This window comes from Nothoprocta perdicaria, unplaced genomic scaffold (assembly GCF_003342845.1).
Source record: "Nothoprocta perdicaria isolate Ctin4 unplaced genomic scaffold, notPer1 scaffold_2, whole genome shotgun sequence".
Classification (NCBI taxonomy): Eukaryota; Metazoa; Chordata; class Aves; order Tinamiformes; family Tinamidae; genus Nothoprocta; species Nothoprocta perdicaria.
The window spans coordinates 5,634,321-5,659,080 of NW_020455204.1; the positions used below are offsets into that span (position 1 = coordinate 5,634,321).

At 37.6% G+C, this 24,760-nt stretch overlaps 1 long non-coding RNA gene across 2 annotated transcripts; it reads left to right on the top strand.

Annotated features, from left to right (window-relative positions):
* Window positions 1-3,511: 3,511 nt before the first annotated feature.
* LOC112946035 lies at window positions 3,512-17,226 on the top strand. 2 transcript variants are annotated; one of them, XR_003249123.1, is made up of 3 exons: window positions 3,512-3,603; window positions 15,995-16,138; window positions 16,525-17,226. It is a non-coding gene; the product is annotated as an uncharacterized LOC112946035 (long non-coding RNA). The 2 variants fall into 2 exon arrangements; XR_003249124.1 differs by having other exon boundaries at window positions 3,512-3,592.
* Window positions 17,227-24,760: the final 7,534 nt, after the last annotated feature.

The window sequence follows — 24,760 nt, forward strand, 5'->3', positions numbered from 1 at the left end:
CTTAAGGTTAAATGAGTAGCACTTATTTTTCTCATTGGTCTTTTGATAAAGGTTTTTGCYCTTCACAGATCAAGAGGGAACAGCTGAGGGAGTTGTAACGTTAGCTAAAGAGAATAGGTCCAAGCTTTTCAGAAGTCTCTACGGAGAAGTTTGTGCCATGCAGGAGGGAAGAACAAGAGCCRAGATGCTAAAGGAAGTACCGGCCTAGGCTGGTGGACCTTCTGGCAGCGTATGCTGCTCTTTTGAGATACCAGATGTCCCAAATTACGAGTGGAAGTCATTGTCATGCTATGCACAAGCTAATCATCCTCTCAGCTTATCGTGCCAGTGCAGCGCTAAGCAGAGGCAGCTAATCTGCTTCCACTACTGGARCTTGCAGCATGTCTGGTGGTTCAATGTCTCTTCACTGCACTTCATTGCTCTGAAGGGTTTTTGAGTGTCAGGGTCCTTTTGCAAAAGAGATTTTTACACTTCTGGCCCTATCTTTTATTGGAAATCAAAGGTGCCATAAGTTCTGATATGACAGTTATCAAAGGTTTTTGGAAGTTGACTCAGAATATCAGGTATCTGTCAGGCTTTAAAAATTTTTAGATGCTGACTTTCTACTGATTGCAGTGCCTGCATTTGAAAATCTCTTAGTTGCAACTGAAGATGCCTAAATGCTTTCAAAAGGGTTATCTCTCACTTTCAAGAAACATCTGCCATACATTACCATCTTCACTTTGATGCCAGTCAATATCTCTGAATTTCAATGAGTCTAGCTCAAGTGAGCTATGAAACAAAAACATCCTCTTGAAATTCCCGAATTTGTTGAAATTCCTGGAATTTTACAAAGTGAAAATGCAGTTTGAATTTATCTTGTAATAAAGTGAGCCATTTCTCCCCTATATTAGTCAAATATTTGGGCATCCACATTGGAGCTCTTTGTTGTGATTGAATGAAACAATAAGGGAAGTGGTACTTCTGTGTTCTGCAACAAGATAAGAAAGYGTGTTTCCATCTAGACCATAACAATCTTTGACCAAAGCTATGCACTTTTAAAAATCAAAGCTTAACCATTTTTCCTAAATTTCATGATATAATTGTGCAGTCATCTTTGCTGAAGTATTTTGCTGAAGTAGAAAGGAAAGAGCTTAACTAGCTCTGCAAGAAGCAGAGTGAAAATTTAGTTCTAGGATGCAGAGGGCATCCAACCAAAAGTTCTTTGGTTCTCTCAATATTACAACGATGGAAATGGTAATACAGCTGGGTCATTAACTTTAACAATGTCAGCATGTTCTCGCCACTGCATTTACATTAATTAGTCTACATATTATTATTTAACAACACACTTCCCTTAGATGAATTTGCTAATGTACTTTTTGGCTCCAAATGAAGTAGAGTACCTCTGCTTCAGAACTAAGCTATTAAATGCTAGAAAAGGTATGTGGAAAGAGACCTTCAGACATGGGTGTGTTCACATTTGAAAAGGGGCACAGGAGGGCAATACAAAAAGATTTCTTTGCTGAGGAATCTTCACACTGCCTGCTATGCAAAAGTCATTGCTTTTCCTTCTCCTGAGAACAGGGAAGAAACAAAAGGCAGAATATCAAATCCAGAGAAGGAGTAGATTTTTATGCCTCTAAATAGTGAGATCAGTGAGTGGTTCCAGCTAGTTCACTTTAGGATTAGGATAAATTAAGGCAGTACTCGCAGTCCAGAAATGGAACAGGAAAATATGCTGAGTGTAGATCCTTATAGTATAGATCTTTGCTTTGTTGAGAAGCCAATTTCAGTCATTGAATTTGAATTACATTGTGTTTGGATTAAATTGCAGTATCTGTTTTTTCATCTGTTTTCGTAAATGTCAGAGACTTGGTGGAATATGGCTTTTGAGTTTCAGCCTTTAGCTGCGGAACTCAGCTTGGTCCTGTGGACAGGAATAATTTGGTCTCAGGATGTATGCACTCATGCTCATATTACACAGACTTTATGATGTAACTTAAATAGAAAATCTGAATGGTATAACTGGTGGCTAACTTGAATTTCAGGAATTTCCAGGAAGCATACTGGCTTTTGAATGTTGTATAGTTCTCTCTTTTTTTTTTTTTTTTTTCAATTTTCTATCAGAAAGAAGCAAAGAATTCATATGTTGTGCATTTATATGGTGTAAATCTAACTAAGAAAAAGGGGAATTGCTCTACAAAAATACAAAGAAACTCCATACCTCACTTCTTAAGGCATAACTGAGAGATAAACTTTTTAATGAAGTGGTTGTTTATTGCTGAGTATTTTTGTTTGTCAGATCTCTCTTGATAAGTAAGCAGCACTAGCACAGGGAGAACTAGCCTGTTCTGAAGGCCAATGTATTCTTTTATCAATATTAGGATGAATTGTGTAAGTTGCCTCGTTATATTGAGAGGGATTTCTCATTTTAAATATGAATATAGAGTCTTTTGCAATACCATTTTAACATAACATGTAGCCAAGAGGCAACTGTTTATAATGGATGAGATAATGAAAGTCAAATTTGAATATGAGATTCTAGGTTTAATATGTCTTACTGGCAACGAGATCAGGCAAATTCTGCTTAGGGAAGAACATGAAACAATCTGATGACATTTGCACAATTCTGCAGGTTTCAATCTATTATTTAAAATACATTAACTCCCAAGACATCTTTTCTGAGCGCATTTAGGAATCAGAGTTGCAAAAAAAAATGATTGTATTGAACACAAGAGGCTTGCACAAATTAACCTTACTCTTTGCTAAAGGGCCAAAAGTTCATTCTTGAATGAATATCCATCAAATATGGTAACACTGGGTAATAAAAGAACAAATGAAGTAAGAACTTCAGACTTCGCATGGCCACAAAATGGAGARTTTATTCAATGTGATTCAAATTAAAACTGTTGTATTGATTTAGCTAGTCCTAAACCTTTTGATATTAGTGGTTTAAAACTGCTACTATTAGCAAATACAGATTGACGACAGGGTGAATTGCATGTGTGTCAATGAAATGAAGATGTCCTTTTCCATCTGTCCTAATGGTGACAACTATGAATGATTCATGAACATGACACAACTTAATTCAGTAAATACCTCAGATATTAGACATGTACCCTAAGCCTTAATGATGCTTTTGAAAAAAAAGAAATCAATATTCTGACAGTGGTGAAAAAAGACTATATGAATATTTCATTGGTTTTGATTCCATTCAAGGCTTTTTTTWAAAAAAATTGAAACTAGCTTTTCTTAGCCTTTGTTCTTTTTATGAATGTGTTGCATTGTTATATACTTACAGAGGACAAAAAGTGCAGAATGTTAGGCCAGTCATGCTACCAGGTGCAAAATTAATTGGCTCATTAACCTTAATCAGTTTGTTTTTTTTTTTTAAATTGGGAAGGTCATGTGCTTTGAAGATGGTGGCACCTGTAGTTTACAGCTGTACTATAAGTAAGCCCATTGCTGTAGGGGCAAACAAGCTTCTCTTTAGTAATGATAAAAGGCTATGAGAGGTGGAAAATAAAAGAAATACAGTATTTCTGCATATAGAGGAGGCTTTCATGGTTGATTTGGAGATTGAATGATGTGCAATCATCTAGACAAAAAGGTACTTAACAGGTAACTCTTCTGTTTCTTGTTATCTGCACACTGTAAACTGGAATTTACTTTAGCTAATCCAGAGATTATTGCTTTGCAATTGATGTTAGGGGTTTTGTTAGTAGTATCTTTGCTAAAGCATAGAAATAGAAGTATTACAATATTATCAAGGAATGTTAAGCATTTTGAGCCATTCATGCCAATAGTTTTGGGTTTGGTTTTTTTTTTTTTTTTTTTTTGGATGCCTATAACTTTGTTTTTCTTGGTAAATTAGAAACAAAGTCTGCCATCCTGAAGTAACCTGAGTTACTTCAGTGAGTAAGAGTAACCTGAAGTACTGATTAGATTTTTAAGGCAATTTTAATTTAGTTTTTTGGCAATTAACAGTAAAAGATGTGATCCAGAAGTACATATGCTTATTGTTTGAAGGTCTTGGCTGAAGCTTTTGCAGATATATATTAGCTGGCTTTACCCCACCTGGGTTGCGGGTTCATAAAAGATTGTTGGGATAACATCTCTTAAACACATCCACTTTCACAGATGGTGTAACCCATAATGAGATCCTGCCCTTTTTGTCATGTGAGCTTGTGTTGTCTTAAGATAGCTTTGGTTTACCTAAGCCAGCAGCGGTTGCATGCTCATTGCTATATAACATGTAGATATTCATGCRAATTTGTTCATATGAGGGCTAATGAAAAGTGACAAATGTGTTTTCTGTTGTGATGCCAAGAAATGCYATCTTCTCTTTCTGTATGTTTTACTTGTTTTCTGCCATTTATATCAGAACCCTTTAGGCCGTTCTTAAACAAGATGAACATCTAGGACAAAAGGGACTAACTGGCACAGATTAAGAACAACATAGACCTGGTACTAGTGTGGTGTCCAGTGCTGTACGTGGTAGTTCTGGCATAGGGGGAGGAGAAAACTGGGAAAAGCAACAGCTCTGACTTGCAGAGCATCTCCTAGCAGAGGCTAGGTATGGTAGAAAGTCTCTCAAAGTGAACCAATATTTGAAAGATTTTTTGCTTTTATTCTTTCTCGTTTGGGCTGTGTCTTTGTGCTTTGTATCTTGCAATGCATAGCACRTAAGCCGGTGTGTGGGAGGCAGAGACTCCATGATTGAGCTGCCGATTTAAGTTGTTATATATTGCCCATAAGCTGTTATTTTCTGGGGTTTATTGTCTTCATTAAAAATCACTTTGAACTGAACATTTGTATTATTTTATCAGCTCAAAACTGGCTGTTTATGTCACTAAAATAAATCCACTTTACCCTTTTTGAGTTTTTAAGCTTTGATTGAGCTCCTGTTCAATCAAGAAGAAGAAAATGAACCAAAAACAAAAATCTTAACATATCTCCTCTTTTTTTAAAGTGTTCTGGACTAAAATTATTCATGGTACTGTGGAAATCAGCAACTTTTTTAATTTACCCAAAAGTACAGTTAAGCTGAAACTGTTATATAACTACCCATTATGTAATGATCATCATAAAACAGCAATTACACTATTCTGCTCTGAGTTTTAATTATGTAATTACAATGGCTATGTTGATTGAATTCTTAGAATGTTTAATGGTGTTAACAAAAATATTATGGTATTTTAGCCTGTGTTCTTCAGTGTACTTCTACATAACACCAGAATTCATCTAGTTCCCCTCCTTTGCCTGTATGCTTTAATTCTTCATTAATGATTGAATTCTTTCTGAGAGAAGCAGTTAAGGTGGAAATGTAGTGCACATTAGATCCAATTTTCATGTCTGGATTCTGCTGCAAGTACTGATTTCAATCTTCCTGATTTGAAAGGCACAAGCTTCCTTTCAGCATTATGCAGATCTGGAATAAATACATTAAACACTTAATATGCAACAGAGAAATGGCAATTCCAGCAGAGAAAGGAACTTCTAAGCCATTGATAAATGCACTGGAATTACCTCCTATGAAATACACTCACAATTATACTTATTTATGTCCAAGAAAGATGAGCTGAAACCAGAAAGGAGCAAGAAGGCTTTACTGATGTAATGGGGTGGGGGAAAGGAGAGTTTACAAATAAAATTGCAGGAAAGGAGAAGAATAATGGAGACACGAGAACAGATATAAACAAGTAATGAACACATTTAGGCTAGCAATTGGGAAGCAGGTTCCCATCCATCAGAGCACTGAGTTTCAGGAGCAGCCACCCAATGAGAATAAGAAAAGAGCAGAGCCCAGACCTCAGTGCAGTGACCTAGAGGATTAGTGGGCATTGCGCCTCTGGCAGAAAAGAATTCAGCCTTTTGATACAGTCAGTCCCTTCCTGCCATGTATTTTTACTTTTGCCTAAAGGCAACAATGCATTTAAGCAAATCCTGAAGTCCTGTGGAAGTGAGGAGTATCCTGTGCTGAACTGAACTCGCTGGCTCATCATCTAGTCTCCTGTCTACTCCAACCCATTTGACTCCCACACTTCCATAAATAATTTGTGGAGCAGATGGTGGCTCTCCCAGCACTGATCCACTGCTTCCCTGGACTTAAAAAAAAAAAGATGGGTAGGAGAGGACAAGAGCAAAAAGTCTTTGTGTAGGTTTCTGAAAAGCCTGAAACCTGAGGCGAGCCTCATTGCTCATTACACAAAGAGCCTAAGCATCATTACCAGCAAAACTCAGGCAGGGAACATTGCATGCATTCCTCTGTCTAGCTGTTTTCTGCAAAACTTGCAGATTTGATAGCAAAAAAATTGATTCTATGATTTTCAGTAGTTTTTCCCCCACATTTATACTTGGAAAAGAAGTTTAAAGGGTGGTTATCTTGGGATATATCTATTCCCATTGACAATGGTGAGAGTTTTATCAGTCCCAGTGGACYTAAGACAAACACTCTTTAAAAGCCTGCCGAAAAGATTCAAGAATTCCCCCTAATTCCCTTGTCATTTTAATTTTTGTATTGTTCCTTTTCTTCGTGACTCCAAGTGACATATTAATGGGAAATTTCCCTTGCCATGGACCTTATACTTCTGAAGAGTAATATTAGTCCTCAGCTACTCCTTTATTTTAGGCATTCTATTTATTCAGTTAAGATTCTATGTCAGGTAATTCAGTATAATTGCTCTCAATTAGATTTTAATGATGCTTACATTGGGCCATGCAAGACCACTTTAGGAACCCCAGGGACACTAGCTTTTTCTGGCTGGTATTACTAGCAAACAGGGAACTCAGCCCAAATGAGTTTGTTTAAATAAACTCTACTTCATTTTCATTTTGTTAAAAACAAGTAAGATGAGTCATGCAAAATAAATTTGGGAATTGCCCTGAATCCCCTCAATTGACAAATRTGTTCAGTAGAGAAGGTGATATTAAACACCAGCATTGAATTTCCTTCACTGGAAATCAGTGCATATATCTTGGCTACGTTAAGGGCAAATTTTACACTTAATGTAATTGTTGCATCCTGTAAATCAGATGATGTTAATATGCTRATCTCTTTGGGACAGGAGCTGTCACTATACTACTAGACAACGCTAGGGTGGGAACTTGATCAAAATATTTAGGTATTACTATGAGATCTGACTGTTAAATACCTAGAAGAGCTATGTGTCTTTTCTCCCTTCATAATTATAGAAGCACTCGATATATTTCTCTCTARCATTTCAGCCTTTTCCATTTAGCAAATATTGACAGTGTTTTCAGGGCTTTAATGGAAGTAAAGGTGTCATGAAAAAGCCCTAATAATTGCATGCATTTGTGTAACAATTGTAAGCCAGAAAGCTTTTACTGCATGTCCCAGAATGAAAATATAAATTAAGAAGAAGTCTAAGTTTCTTCCCAGCTTTTTAAAGAGTCTTCTACTCTGAGTCAGTCTGAGCTCCTATGAATCACAGTAATATACAGTGCCCTAGAAAAGTACTTGACTGTTACCTGTGCTAAGCAAGAAGACTTAACTTGCCACTGTTTGTGTGTGGCAACAGATGCCATGAGGAAAACTTACAGAATCAATATTGCCAGTGTTTAGTCATCATGGCCTTSATGCTGTAATCCTTACTTCTTATAACAACCAGAAGAAATTTTTATTCAGGAAATAATATAATCCAGTTAAAAGATTGGGGAAAGGAACATCACACAGATACATAATATTTGTGCTGTGTAAAAACGTGCTGTGTATTATTGCTGTGTATTATGGTCACCAGGCTGTGGTCACCATTGCTGGGTATTATGGTCACCAGGCTGTCGATATTGCACAAAATACTCCTTTCATTAAGTACAACAAATACCAGCAGTACCACAGGCCATGGCCCACGTCACTGCCTGGGTTTCCTGCTTCTCTGGCCCCTTYGTTGAAAAATAAACCCTAGTATCGGTATCAGTAACCTATTACTAAAGGTTTGTTAAGTCCAATATATCAGGCAAACCATTGCACCCTTGTTCTTCCAGCTCCACTGGTTTGTGAGGAGCGTGTCTTTCCTTCATATTCCAGTTTTCCTTCTGTCACTTGCTTGTGTGTAGTGGTTTGTTTGTTTGTTTTCTGTTGATGGATTTATATATTTTTGGCTATGTTCGAATGAAGAGACAGTGACATCTGGTGACCAGATTTGTGTATTTATTTTTTTATTTTTGGTGCTCGGCCACGTAGCATTTACCCTAAATTCTGGCAATCACTGAAAACATAAGACAACTAAAAAAACAAAAATCAAAAAAGGAATTGTCCTTTGTCCAAAGGACAAACCAAATTGCCCTTTGTCCAAAAAAGCAATTGTGTAAATAATTTGCTGACTTCTCCACGTGGCTTCTCAACCAGAATGAAAGCAAGACATTTTCAATGCAATGTGCCCTCAGTGCAGCCATCGGTGCGTCGCTCCATGGGGATTCCATGGGCCGTGTCCACACTTACCCTCCTGTGGTGCTCTGGTTGCTGGAGCCATCACTGGGTTACACCACACGGCCAGCTTTCCCACCCTGATCACCCTGATTTCAGTGGGAATGAGGTTGAATTTATCTATAATTTCAGATGGAAGAAAGAAATGAAGAGCAGAGCCATGAAGTGTCCAKAGGCTTCTCTAATCAGAGGAATTTCCCACTATGTCTTGTGAAGAGCATTGGATGGATGGTGCTGTGTTGTGTCCTTGGCCTTCTCAGTGGTGGTACGGTTCCCCTCCAGGTTGAGGGACAAGGCTGCTCTTCTAGAAAGCTGTGAAACTCCCTTTTTTATTATCTTCCTCCCCATTTCCTTGACATCTGTGCCTGGTAAGGTGCAGCCTGCAGCAAAAGCTCTGTTGCCGCCACCTGAGGCAAGATCAGAGTAGAAGGGCAACCAAAAACCTTCTATTTTTTCCCCCCAAATCCTGCCAAGGACAGTGCTGTTTCTTGGGGCAACTTCTTTTTCAGGGCAGTCKCTTAGGTGAGGAGAAAACTGGCAGTGGTGCCCTGGCCTCGGTCTGTCCATGGGGCAGAGCTGTGGGTCCAAGACTGGCCACAGCAGCAGGGCTGAAATGGCAGCACCCATCCCATCATACGGGAATTTGCCGGTATAGAGAGAAAATTATCAATCTTTTACTTAGTGATGATTTTCTGCATCATGGTTATGCTTTCTAAAATAAAGAAATTATCTGCTACGATCTAATGCCTTTCTCATGTCTAGTGGAGGAGAGGAAGTGCATCTTCTGGAGAGAGAGATTTTTTTGAGAATCAAATGACAATTGAAAATGAGCACATGAGCAAATGACAGGAAAATGAGCACAAGAGCGAGACGGGGAATTAGTGCTCTAGCCATGTCGTAAACAAATGCTGCTTAATTCCTCCTTGTGAAAATAGGCAGACTGGCTGGGTGTGCTCTGGGGACCTGGAAGACGCGCTGCTTTTCAATGGGTTTTAAAAACAAGCCTTTTCACTTGGGTGTGTGTGCTAACAAAATCAAATTAAAGCTAATGTTGCATCCAAAAGAAGGAGCTGTTCCAAGAAGCCAGGGCTGCAAAACTGATAAACACTCAGGGCAATGCACTTTGCATCGTGCTCCCTTAAGGCTCTCAAGGGTCAGACCATTCCCCATTTCCTTTCCATGGAAATATTTTCCAGAAAATCACTGTGAAAGAAGAGAGAGGGGGAAGAACTTCCCCAACAAGACTATTTCATCCTGTTCCCAGAAATTGGCTTAAATAATCAGAATTTACTCATGTGTGCTATTGGTATCCCTAAGAAGGCAAAAGAAAAGGGCACTAAGTTTATTAAATCTAATTTCTTTGCATACTGGTTTATTCTGTGTTCCCAGCCCAGGTTTTTAGTAGAGATACAAATAGTATTTAATCCATCTTTGTAAGTCAGTTTTAATTATTGATATTTTAATAAAACAATAAGAGTAATTTTTAAATATATTTTAAGTTCATGCCTTTTTCACTGCTGTATTTCTGGGCTATAAGTACAAATGATTGTCAAAGTCTCCTGACCTAATGTAAGTAACCTAGCAAGTATTTTGCTACAAAGATTTTTGCAATCTTTCTCTTTTTGCCATCATCTGAGCAAGAATGGATTTTTTCCATAATATCATTATAAAACATTCATAAACAATAATGTTTTGTTTATTGTGAGTCGTATGTTTTAAATTACGTTTAAAGCATCTGAAAGTAATTTATCCCAAAGCTACATGGTGTCACTGGAGAAAAGAAAATCAAAATTGCTTTTGAATTTGCTATGACTTCAATACTACTTGTAATGGCAGCTGACGTTGCTCTTTAGAAAAATTGAGTCCCTAAGCATCTTGAGTTACAATGCTTGTGTGTATGTGGATATGTATATATAATTCCCTCAGCCTCCTGAGTACTTTAAAGCTTCACTTTCTCACTGAGCTATCTCGGACTCCATTGACCTTGTAAGCATTTCAATTTGCTTTCCAAAAATGACTATTGCAGCTGCAATTAAACACTTTAACTTGTGTATTAAATGCTATTTTGCAGTGGTTAACTCTCTAAAACCAAATTAGGGAAATTGTTGTGTATTTTCATATAAATTAATTATTCCTAATGATGTCCTGCCGAAGTATATATTCCTTAATGCGAAAGAAACAGAAGTCTGATTCTCTTGGTAATGGTCCATATATTTGCACAGACAGCTTGACTTAGAGCCTTATTATAGTTCTGGATAATATAAAAATAGAAAAGATATATTTCTAATAAAACTTTGGGTTTGTTTTCCCCTTTAATCTTTCTTTCTGTGGTTCCTGCAGCATGGGGCTGTGGAAGTATCTGCCGACCACCTTCCCAGCGGAGCKGAAGTGAAATCCTTGTCAGGAATTTGTGACATTTTGTTATCATTCATGGGTGCTTTTATACTGTGAGAAATGGTCTGCTTTTCCTTGTGGTTGGAAGGAATCTGTTGGTTGTCTTCAATAGCAGATGTGGTTTGTATCCTTAAATACCTACTGTGCCTAACGTACAGATCTGTAGGTCCAGAGTGATGATGCATGTCAGCTTCTCACTACACTCCAGTGCAGGGATCACAAGTATGAAAGATTTCTTCTACTTCAAGAGACTATAAACTGTTATGATTTGATTATGAGTCTATTAAAATAAAGACCCTATCATTCACGTAGCAATGATATTTTTTCTGGCAATATGGGGCACTTTCATAGCCACTGAAATAGGGCACTTTTATTATGCTTGCACTGTTAAACAGGACTGAAAATGAAGATTTGAGAGTGTGYTTCAATCAAACATGGTTTGATGATAATTTGGAACATATGGTCAGATATTCTCCACTCCTGTAGCTATTTGCAATCTATATCTCTCTGTACGAGTAGGTAGGTAAGGTTTTGAAGAAGGGAAAACAAAACCTTGCCACTTCGCAACCCTTGAGGGTTCATCTTAGGGCAGGTTACTTTGCTCCTCTGCAGGTGCTCCTTTGCATTATGGGGACAGATCATTAACTGTCTTTTCTTCTGTACTTTGAGTTTCCTGGTTAAAAAAAAAAAAAAAAAAAAAAACTGACAGTTTAGAGATAATCCCTTTTATTAAGAAGTCTTGATTTCAGGAAATTGTTTCTGATGTATCATTTTTTTTTATTCTGATATTTTTCTGCTCTATTTCCTCTCCTTTATCAATTTTGCTGTTAGCTTCACAGATAAATATCTCATAATTTGCAGGTGCTTATTAATTACTTGCCATTTGTATTCTTCTCAGGGAGGCACTATAAGGGATATGAGTAGAAATTGCAGATTGTTTTACAATTGTTTATGGAAATGTGTAGACTGTTTTGCAGGGTGATTTGAGATCCACAAAGAATTTGAATCCCTCATAAATTAATTAGGCTGTTTTTTGAGAAACAAATATTCAGACAAATAGGGACTGAAATCTTTCATAGCATTATTTGATTTCAAAGAGATTGCATCAACTTATTTATTGGGAATTTAGCTGTCAAACAGGCTATTTTGCAGTGGTTCACAATGTAAAACCAAATTAGACAAGCTGTTGTGTATTTTCCAATAAATTAATTATTCCTAACATTTGACAAGAAGATGTCAAATGAAAAATGGTGAGGGACTGAAGGAATCATCTAGAGAAAGATAGTTGAGAAGAGTGGAGATTAAAAAGATAAAAGAGATTACTAAGAGATGAAGGATGTTAAAAACCTGCCTAGTAATCAATAACTAAAGGTGTCAGGAAGTCCAAGACCTAGGATATTATTTGTTAATACCAGTTTGATGAGGTAGGGTTATGCAGTAAGAACATTGCTACCTCCTCTGCAGAAGATATCTCTACAAGGCCATTTTCTTGGCTGGATACCATCTTTCGTAAGGTCTTTTTTTGAAGAAATGTGAAAAAATACCTGTAGTTCAATTTACAGAGATTGTCTGTTCTACTGCAATGAGATGTAATGATTTATAGAATTATAATGGAACTATTTATTTTATATATTTGTATTCAGTGTACATCAATAATTTTGATGATGGAATCTGCATAACCGTAACCAGGCTCTTTGCAGTTAATAAATGGTGTGAAGCTGAAGCATTTGCTATTCCAGAAACTTCTTTTTCTTTAACAGACTTTTATAGCTATTTTTTCCCACTATAAATCCGCTTGACTTTGCTTGAAAAAAGCATCCTCTTTAACTCTGTAAGTTACTCATGACGTATGTGACCATAACTTGCCCCCCTATAGCACGTATTACTCTCAGTCCAAAAAGATCATTTTTAATCATCATGGTTTCTTGAGGGATGCTGWTGAGCATGGATGTATGATGTAGCCTGCCAATTTGGATTGTAGGTCTGCACATGCTGCTTCTGTCRAGACTATCATAAAAATGTAAAATCTTGTCTGAAAGAGATAAAATGTGTGATTTAATTTTGGTAGTAGGGTTCTGTACCTGATTCAGTGCAGTGCATCATTTTTCCTGTATTTGGTGTACTTTTTTGTGCATTGTCCTCAACTTATCTTTGGTCAAACTGATGAAGGAAACTGTTTTTAAAGGAGGCTTTTATTGTTATCTGCTTTTATAAACAAAATTTAGCYATGAAAAGTGACATGAACAAATTAAGCATAGGGATCACTTGTATAAAAATTCAGCTCTTCAAATTATAGCTGAATTATTTAATTAAGTCTGCTATCTTCATTATTGCAGCAGCAGCAAAAATTTATTTACCCTAGATAAGTAAGGGACTGTTTTAAGATCATGCTGGTTCCTCTTTTTCTGGAGAAGGTCAGAGATCACTGATGTATTGGCTGTTGTTTGTCTTCAAATCTTCAGTATAAAGGGATTAATTTATTATAGTTTGAATTTTTTTTGTTGTATTTCAAATATAACAATTTTGTTTTTTAAACAAAAATAAATTTTTGACTCATAACTATCTGGAGCAATATGTCCAACTGATCAAAATTCCCTTGGACTTCAAGTAATGTATGTTCATTAAATGCGTACTCTGGAGTTACATATCTTAAAATTACCAATATCTTTTTTCTCCATCTCTCATCTCATTCCTTAATCCTGCACAAGAGAGAGTTTCTGTTTATACAGCAGCTTTGCTAGGATGCAGATCAGATACTTTACTGAAATTCAGCTATACTCTACACTGATTAAGCTATCCGTTTTTAATAATCACCGTGAATACAGAGATAGTGTTTAATATATTCTGGAGATCAGCTTTCAATGTTTGGACTTGGTGGCTCAGTGTGTGTAATAGAAATTTCTGTGGGCTGGGCTTGTACATATCTCTTCATTTTTTCTGGCTTCTGGCAAAGAAAGCATTAACTCTAGTAACTACAATATTCTTTTCTCCTCATCATTTCTAAAGGGAATTTCGTTGTTGCAGAACATATATCTAAAAATACTTTATGGTGAGATATTCTTAGTGCCTCCAGGTATGTCCAGGTATCTCAACTCCGTAGCATGCTCTTATTATGTACTATACTGTGATGGCAAAGAGATCTGCAAAAAAACAGGTGCCATCTCTACAAAGCGTATGTGCTTATTACTGTCCCAAAGTGTTTGTGGTTCCTATTTAAGAAGTGGGAAACAGCTAGAAAAAAAGTTATTTCACTGGAAAAGTGAGATAAAGAACAGTAACTTGGGAAGCAAGGAAGTGATCCCAGCTCCCCTCTAAATCTGACACAAAAGTCTAACCTTCCTGTTCAGTTTAATTTGAAATAGGCATCCATTTCTAACTGTGCTTCCATATAAATCATAATAATCTATCTCTTTGGATCCAAAGCAGTAACAGTCAGCTGCATACAGATAATTAGTACTAAAATATGGGCAGAAATGTCTCTTTCCCTGTAAAAATGTCTTTGCCTCTGAATCAGCTCAGCATTTTCCCTGCCCTACAGAAGGAAGGATGTTCAGGATGAGAGTGGATAGAAGAAGAGATCTGTTCCCATTAAAAAATATTTTTCCCCAGATCAGGAAAAAGAGCCCAATCTTTTCATTGTTACGTTGAGCATGTGAAGGAATGGGTTCCTCAAGCAATGCCCAGAGCATCTGTACTATGTTGTCAGATAGCCCAGGGCAATTATAGTGCTGGGCTTCATTAGTATTACTAGCTTGAGTAGTTATAATAATTTGCCAAGTCCCTCTGGTGACGAGAAGATAGTCTTTATAACTCTAAAATCATGTCTTATTTACATAAGAGGAAGCAAGTTGCTCTTTACATAGGGCACAATAGGTGGTATGGAAATTATGTTCTCTAGATGATTAACAAATCTAATGTATTAGAGAGCTTTGTACTTTCTTTTTATCTCTGTCTTTTTGCACACACACACAAAAATTGTCATCATTGCTTTAATTTAGTGACCYATTGAATTATGTCTATAGCTTGAAGACATAGAAGCACTTACTGATTTCTCCTTTTTTTTAAGGAAAGGGCTTTTTATTTAATGGGAATTTAATATCAAAGGGCATCTTTTCAAGTTATGTAAGCTTTCATGTTATGATAGTTTTGAAACCTATCACTGATAAAGATCCTCCGAATAATGTTCATAATGTTGTATGCTGAGAAAACGGGTTTCTTTTTTAAAAAGTACACTGTAAAATCTTTTGCAGTGGGTTGCTACTTCAGTTGATGCACAAGCATATATCATAGAGCAGTCACAGGAGCTTCAAGTTTAAACTTTCATCACCTAATTATTTACATATACTTTATATAAAATTTCTAATGAGCCTCAAATGCAGTTTGATGCATTTACTCTCACGAAATTTCTTGTTACATCATTGATAAGCTGTGTACTAGTACAGAAACTAACTCAGGTGGCCATTAATTATACCTAGTTAGTGTCAAAACAGTCGATTTCTTTTCTTTTTTTTTTTTCTTTTTTTTTTTCCTATAGTTAATAGCATGCTTAATAGCTGGCAGATTAATCTTCGCTTTAATGAACAGTAGCAATGTATTAAAATGATGTGGAAATTACTATATTAACTTTACAGAAAAAAATATCATTAGTACAAGAAGCACATTAAATTCTTCAAGGATGCTTCAAGTGCACAGATTTGAAACTTGATTAGAAGCACTTCTGCTGGAATTCTTATTTTAGGATGTGTTCCTACCCTTTATCCCAATTTGCTGTACACGTATGTTCACACTTATCTTTATTCAAAGCTTTATCCAAAGCTTTATAAATCTGTACCTAATCCCTCAAATTGATCTACCTGATTACAGTAGAAGTTTTTGTTCAAAAACTATTGTGTAAGAATTGGAAACTGAGAAAAATATAACTCAGAAATACTTCAGTCCTGTATTTCTATCCCCAAATATTTCTCATTTACAAGTCACTCTTAATTCCATCTGAGATGGTGAGACGGACTAAATTAAATCAGTGTAACTGAACAACTGTGTATTGCAGATCATAACAGTTCATTCAGCTTTTCCTCTGTTGAGCCCCCTGTCTTGGGTTTGATTAATTAAATGTGCCCAAACATTATCGGTGTGGACTGGAGGGCTTCAGAGGCATTTCACTGCTTTTCACAGGCACTCCTGAAGTTCTGCTTGGCTGTCCCCTAATGCAACAGTGGGATGAAATTACAGCATTTCTTTCTTGTCGGATCCTGCAAAAGCAGCTTGCTGCGTCCCGTTGGGTGTTCTCTTGATGCTGATGAACTTTCTGGTGATCAGGTAACTTTCCTTATTTCCTTCCACATGTATCCTGAACCATGAGCTGGATGCCAATGACATTTGAGATCCAGACCTGGATTTGCCTAAGGGATTTATCTAAATTCTGGGCTCTCTAGTTGGCCAAGTCAGGGTCTTCTAGCTGCACCCGCTGCAAGCTGCAGAACAGACACGGGGCGTCTGAATGTGCATTTAGTTTTGCCTTTTAACACTGCCTTCCCTCTGTGACCCTCTGTTGTGTAGACTCTAGCACACCCACATTAATATTCTCCCAACACCCTCTTCGTTTTCACCTCTTTTATTTCTATTTTTTGGCAAGCTAATGTGTTTTCTTTACCTTATACTTCTCCTGTGTCCTTTTTCGTTTTCTGCCTTTGCTGCCTCTGGAGGGATCTGACCTACAATGTAATTCAGCGCACACCTTCGGAGCACCCACAGCACCGTGACCCTGCATCCTGCACTTCAGAGCTTAATTTCTAAAACGACGTGTGAAATGAAGCCTGCACATAGATTTATTTATTTTTAAAGGAGACCTGATGGTGTGTTCTGTGTTTTATCCTTCCTGCCAGACCATGTTTTCACACACTGAGTTTTTGTTGTTTATTTTCAGACTCTTTATCTGAGGAAAAAAGTCTGCTTTGTATCCCTTGTCTGTCATTTAGCACAAATTTTATTCATACTGGTAACACCAGTAGATTGCCAGATGTACTTTTAACTTCTCTGCTTTGGAGATAAGGCTGATATTAATCCCATCTTTTTCAGTAACCTACTGAAGTATTTACCTGCCTGGAGTCTGCTTTATTTATTTTTGGATTCTAAATTCAATCTTTTTCAATATCCCCTCTGTATGCWTTTCCTTTCACATCGTGCAGATGACTCATTACTAATCTCAGGTAGAGAATGTGTTTCCTGTGCCAGCCACTGAATAACGACTTAAGATGATTTCTTTTCCATAGATGATTTCTATGATTATTATTTTTAATCTTAGCTATGTCTTCTGTCATGATGGGCTGCTGGGTACAAGCAATAGATCTGTCTGTAGTTTGCACTGAAGCTCTTTTCTGGCCATTTAAAAGAGCATTAAAACCGGGAGTAAATGATTTGCTGCTTTCTTCAGATCCCCTTAAACTACTGACATAGTGAGAAAGGGATTTTGTGTAAGAGGTAGTTGCATTCTAAATGTCTCTAAAGAGGTAATAAAGAGTTTAGTCCAATATGGATATGGTTGAAAAGCTTGCACATATTCTTAAGTAAAATATTATATGCTAGAAGACCCCATTCAGAATGGAGTTATTTGAGGATTGGTCTTGCTGTCCCCAAGATTATCTTGTGAGTGGCCCTTCCAGCTCAGAGCCGAAATTAAGGCCTTGCTCCAAATGATTTTCCTCGGTCATAGAGCCATGTAGAGACCATAAAACACAYGAAAAATTTGTTGTGTATTCATCTGAGTATGGGTTTATGGCACTGCAGATGCAAGATGCACCTCAGAACTCCCAGAGTGTGATGGAAGCATAAATATAAATAATGCAAGACTTGGCACAGATTTTGCACGAGGGCAATCCCTTCTCTGACTATCCCCAATCTCAGGGCTCGTCTGCATTCAGCATCTCTCATCAAGAGAGAACAGTTCTTGAATAATTCTGACTACAGACTCTCTGGAAGGTTGCATTTCACCTAATTACAAATGTGTGACAGTGAGTTTCTGCCTTTGAACTAAACTRTCATCTAAATGGATAGTAATCAGAGGGAGGTTTTTCTCATGCCTGATTCCCCGGCCTCCATCAGCGGGCTTGTGGGACCGAGATAAAAATGCTGTTTTCTCTCCCTTGGCTGTAAAGGGAATTGGAACCACAAATTCAGATGCTGATGCCTGCATGGCAAATGTTTAAATTCAGCAAGTGCTTCCGTATCAGATTTCAGAAGCAGGGTCAGCTCCAGCAGATAAAGCTTTCCACATTGTGGACGCGAGTGTCTTCATGGGCTCCAGCAGGAACTCCCATTGCAGTTTAAATTCTGCTCCATCCTTGTTCACATATGTTTGTAAGGAAATTCTTGAAAAAATGTTGATACTGAAGTGGAATATTTGCTGTGTTTCCTTAGATAAGTATACAGACTGCATGCCAAATGCAGAGTAATAGTAAGAAAAGTGTCTTGAACAAACAGGGAAAAATACATTTACCAATATATTACCTGTGTTGACACTATGCTATTTTTTTCCTTTTGGTATCCCTGCCATGATGATATTGTATATGCTGACATAGTGCATCAGTCAGGCACCAGTAATTGCAACAATAAAATTTCAACCATCTGCTCTAAACAAAACTTTTATAAAAATAATGTAGCAAGATATGCCCAGGATACTCCTTAAGGATTACTCCTTAAATGGTGAGTAGCACTAATTATACTTAACAGACAAAATTCAATATATAAGAAATGAAATTTAAGGAAACTTACGTTTCCTTCTATCAGAACATACAGGATTCCATTTCTTGGGTATTTTGAGGATGCATTTGTCAATATTTGAAAATGAAATTATAAAATGTTAAAAAAAATCATCAAATGATTTGTTGTTGTTGTTAATAATGCATACCATTTCTTTCTATTCTTTCTACTGAAAGTTGCTTCTGGCTCCCTCTGACTGTTTTCAGAAGACATTTATTTATATTGCTGATAAGGGTATAATTTGGTGTCTAGTGTTACACTGGTGAAGAAATGATTCCTTGCACCTGATGGTTCTGATCACCATCTGTAGAGTTCAGGGTGCCAACCTGGGACATRTGTCTTGGAGACACCAATCAGCAAAACCTCTTATTTAAAAATATCCTYAGGGATTCCTCAGGTTTCCTCTTAGTTTTCATGAGCGATGTTTCTCACCCACTTGTACAGAAATAATCTGCTGCTTAGCACTTGGTATAGCCACAGAGCAGGACTGCCAAAATTGCCACCCAGTAAGTGGAAACACCTGGGCTTTCATTCCAGTGAACTCAAGAAAATTGCAGCAGATCCTGATGGAAACTAATCACAGAGCTACTTCAGAGAACCTGTTCTCCAGAATGTATATTAAAAATCAGTACACAAAGCTGATTTTGAAATGAAAATGTTGCACCTCTATCGTACATTCTGAATTTCTCACCAAATCAGCCCCTACAGTTTGAAGCCATAAGATTTGAAGAAAAATATAGCAAAATAATGATGATGCTGACACTGGCATGCTAAGGAAGTTAAATGCTTATGTCAAATAGTACTTTTTGCATTTTCTCTCCATATTAATTTATAATAGGTATTGTATTTTTATTTATTTTTTGCTGCTTGCATTTGTTCTTCTACAGTATGTAAGTCTAAAAGCTTTCAAAATGGTTAGTCCCAGATGTGCTAGAAGCCATGCATTTGAATAAGCAATTAATGTCTCCATGTTCCTGCAAAGAATAGGTTCACAGGAGTGGGAATTTATGTAAAAAAATCACATGGAAAGAAGCCACATGCAGAGCATTAACCAGTTCTCTGCATCATTCATTCTCCGTGCTTTGTCTCGCCTCCTCCTTATTACACTCAGCATTTTAGAAGTGGTTGAATGATCTCAAGCACTGAAAGTCTAGAGTCTAATTCAGCAAGGATCAACCTCCRTGAGAATTAACTATGTTCTAAATGGCTGTGCTGACTTAAGGTGAGCGGAAATGTGCTAAAAGCTGAGCATCAGTTCAAGTGCTCCATAAAATCAGAATCACAATCAGCGATCGTAAAACACTTTGGAGCAGTGAAGATGAGAAGCACTTCTGAAAGATAAGTTAAAATAATTTATGAGCATTATATTTGTGTTAAGGCAATGATGTGTGCAACTTTTTAGCTAGCAATCGTTATATTTGGCACTGAATTTTACATTGCAAASTTTATTCCCAGCATGTCTTTTCCTCTATTATAAACGTCAGTCCATCTGTGAGGGCTACCTCAGGTCCCATCTACACCAGAGCGTAGCTGCAGCTCTGAACCAGAGGCTCAGCATTTAGCCCACTGAGCCAAGCATAGTGATAGGGGGCACGAAGAAGTGGTCACTGCATCAACAATTAAAGGCTTTAACCTCATTGCACCTCCTCGCGCTTYGTTTGGGTCGTGGAAAACGGCTCAAGAAAACAGCTTTCTGGGAGGTGCACTGAGTGTTGTGACACCATGGGGTGCGTGCAAATAATGCATGGGGAGCGTGACCCCATGCTGTTTCTATGCCATTTGCTCTGCCAAAACACTGCGTTCCAGGCATACAGCGCTAATCACTTTTCAGATAATGGGTTATAATGTTTTGCTATTTTTTTAATTAGAGCTTTGATGAACTGCATTCTGATGACCCTTGCTTTCCGAAGGGAATGCCATCGGTGTGGACTGGCATTACAATGAATCGAGTACCACTGCAGGTTCACCTGGCTTATTGCCAAGCATCATGATGGGAAAGGGTTTAAAATCCCTAGTTTTAAACCTCAGCAAAGAGCATTATTTTTTTTCCTCTTTCTTTTAAACCTCCACTACTATAATTGTAAGTAGCAACTCATTTTTGCCAGCAGTTATGGGTAGAAGCTATAAGCTGCTATTTCCTTTCATGTACAGCTGTCTAGCTCAGTAAATATATCTTTGGGGACTCGTTTGCATTAGCTACCAAGAGATGATGTGCAGCAGTGAATGGTGGTTTGTGCTTTCTGATGGGCATCCTTGGCTGCAGCTTCATCCCAAGTTTCCTGGTTTGATTCCTCCACTGTTAAGGGAGTAGTGCAGGAGACTTGAAGGTTAAGAGCAAGCAGGAGGGCCATCATCTGTCATTTCCCTGGTATCCTGAAGCATCCCAATGCCCTAAGAATTATTATTATTATTAGCAAAAAGGAAAGATGAGGTGCCCACCCCAGCACAGAGCCGAGAGGTGCTCTCCCCTGCCCATAGGTGGGATCTGCATGATGTTTCTAGGCTACTCTCAGCCCTTGTCTCCAAATTAGATAGTGTAGGGGAATATTTTGGAACATAGTCCAAGACCTGGAGAGCCCACGTCCCACTGATTTTCAATAAAATGAGCTCATTTCTTCAGGAAATATGCACTTTTGTGATTCCAGGATTTTTTTTAACTTTTCAWTGATTCATGGCAGGTCATTTTATTATAAGCCCATGTCTTCAAGTGTTTCTGCTGGCTAGTCTATAAGAAGTGTGACGGTGTGAATTTACAGCAACATGTAAGCTCATTAGTTTCCAGTGGGGGCTCTCTGCTGTGCACTTTGCATAGTTTTGTGTTCACTCTGGAACTACTGCAGAGTGACTGTGGTGCTTGTTCTTGCTGATTTCCCAAGTTAAAAAAAAATTACATTCTAACTGAATAAGATATTTGCAGGTTTGTGTGGGCTTTTCTGTTATGTAAGTGATTCTGGGTAGTGCAAATGAGATTGGAGTCTGAACCAAGGACTTCGTTTCTTCTGTGTTTTTTAACGTATTGAAAATAATACTAGAGTGTGATAAAATCCTATATAACTTACCAGATTTTTATCATATAAACAGTGTCTGTCATTAGATAACCCATGGGCCACTTAAATTTTTGAGGAAAGGCAAAGGAAGAAGAGAAGAATGACAGACTTCTAGGATTCTTGTTAAAAATAAACACAAATGTTTGTGCTGCAGATTAAATGGAAAGTTTGCAAAAAATCCCTGATGCATCTGGTGTATTAAAACATCAGTATTGTTTTCTCCAGAATCCCTAATAACTCTATTGATAACAGAAAATGCTCTAACAGAAGAGCTCAGTCCTTAGAAATCATCCTGTGATTGTATTGGTGTTCYAGCTTTATAGGTTAGTGTTCACTGTATCTTAATAATGTCTTATTATGTACTCTTGTTTGACAGTAAATATATCTATCAAGGCTCATTTTAATTGATAGGTGCCAGCACTCTATTCCCAACAGGTGGACCTTCTTTTTTTTTTCCTGGCCATTTGTCATGTGTATCTGTCAAAAATGTCTATTGTCAACAACAAGCACTATTTTAAAGTCTTATTCCAAATGTGAAAAGGACAATCTACTTGCTACCATCTGGGACCTTTCTGTAGTTTATCAAAAATGATGTGGTGGCGGTAAAACAATAATAGTGGGGTGGATGATTGATGTCGCTAATTGGAGCCTGTGCTTTTAGTCAAGGTAGAGATATCAAAGACTAAGTGGACATGAAAGCTGAATTCACCTCTCACCCTCACAAATCATCCATCTCAGCTGGGCTTGAAGCCTGTTGTTTAATCAGTGGGAGCCAGTTTTTACTGCTACTGCCCATGCAGTTTTTATTTGTCATTAAATGGAGGTCATCAGTCTCAACAACTCTTGCTTTGACCTGGGTATTAAATTTGATTTAAAGAAAACAAAAGTGCTGATTAGTGAGGCCTGGAGGTGTTTGTCTTTCCTCTTTTTTTTTTTTTTTTTTTTTTTTTTTTTTTTTTTTCGTACTATTGACTGCATCTAAAGCCTGAAATGTGGTCAGATATTTTATTCTTTTTGTGCAGCATCAGCTGTGTAGATTTGCATCTGAAACTCATAAGTATATCAAACCAAGGACAAATGGCTTGGGTGCACATTTCAATATAATTCACTAGTCCAAGTATTCTCTTCCTTGAACAGCTGTGGCTGGCTGCCTCCCTTGGGAATGCAAGGTRGGTTCTAATTGGTTTAATTTTCTATACTCTGACAATATTATTCACTAAATTTTCAGGCCCTACCTTAGGAGATCTGTGCCACAGGTGCCTCCAGGCACTAAGCTGCAGCAGATACAGCACAAACAACACCACTGCTTCCCTTTCATGGTTCTAAGGAAGGTATGTGTCTTGATACTGTTTTAATAAAGTAAGTTTTATTACCCTGTAATTGCAGATGAGAGTCAGAAGGGGACCCTTACAAGTATAAGAATTAGATTTAGAAAGAAAAGAGCTTCACGACTGACGACTGAAAGAATTCAGGGAGGAAAGTGTGATAATGATCTTTTCCAAAAGCTCAGCAGCAGATCAGCCTTGAAGATTTTTAGCCCTTGGCAAGCTGTCTGAAAGCACACCTTGATTTGTATACGGATTTACTTGTAAAACATGCTATTTTACATGATCTGGCACATGCCAAATTTTCCTTCATCATCAGATCTTATTTCTTGCTTGGGTAGTTTTGTCTTACATGATTCAAATTAAAATCTTCATAAAATCTCCAGATTTTTCTTAAAAAAAAAAAAAAAAAAGCAAGTTTTCCTGGGAGGTAAATGCACAAGAGACAAGTTCAGTGAAGAAGTAACATAGACATAGCTTGTCTTCCGTGTATGAACTTGATTTTTACCTAAAAGGTGGTGAGAAAGCTGCACAGGGCAGCACTGGTGTGCGTTTCGAATGGGAGGACCAAGAACTAAGWATTCCCAGTAAGAAAACCCCGCAAAACACAACATAGGCCCCCAAATACCTTTCTTTAAATTGTATTCCCTCATGTTTGGTGTGCAGCAGTTCTCATTTTGATTACACAGCAAGGATGACCAGCAGCCACCTAATACATCAGTACTGTGCCAGTCTCCTGCACCTACAGTCTCAATTTATATTTATCCTTCAGTGTGGGACAGTGTAGCTGAGCAACCAAAATTATTTTGCTTATTCCAGAACTGACTTTTTTTGAAGTTTATGATGTGACAGCAGGTGTCTTACATACACAGTTGGATCYATTCTGGCAGATAGGAAATATACTTTGGGCAGCAGCTGATAATCCTGTGCACTCTGCATTGAACGAAATCCATCCTGAACAGAGGGAATAGCAGACGGTCTCTGCCACAGTTAAATACCGTTTAAAACTTCACCAAGCTTAAGCAGGATTTAATTTGGGCATATGTGTTGTTCTGGCCCTCTGCAGAGAGCTGTTGTTTTGCCAGAATATCTACGAGAATTGTCCTCATTCTAGTAATCAGTAAAATTGAGACAAAATAACATTTCTTTTTCTGCTTGCAGACGACACAGAAGAACAATAGGGACTGATGCTACAGAAAGGGAATGAAAATAAAATTTGAGTTAAATTAACTCTATAGCCTGCGGTGATGTAAGATGCTTCAGCCACATTAAAGACCATGAGCATTAAGATAAAAGCAGCCCCTGTGACCTCTCTGTCTGCAGCCCCTTGCTCTCAGAAGCAGGTAGGCTACGATATCCTTCTTAYAGTTTAGTTATTCTGCTTTCCGCTATGCGTAATAAGCACTACTTTTTAATTTTAATCTCTTTGGAGTTTCCACTTTGTAGTGAATCTTAAATCCAAGTCAGTATTTACTGGGCTTGCTGTTGTTCCCAAGGCTTGTGTTCTGTCTGAAGGACAAGAATTTTACATGTCTCCTTGAATTTTCCCCCTTTTTTTTTTTCTGGTCTGAACTCTCTCAGTTCTTGTGGGATTTAGCTTTCGCAGGTTTTCAGCCATCCACTTTCACAGATCTGATGCATAATTTTTCTCTTCTCAAAATGCAGCAGCTGTTTCTACTCATAGTGAGCAAAATGAAATAATGGAGGCAATGGCATATCAATTAGATCACTAAAGAAATCACAATCACCATTTCCAGGAACATATAGTACTTCTGCAAGACAATATTATTATTATCTTGCATTTGGAAATG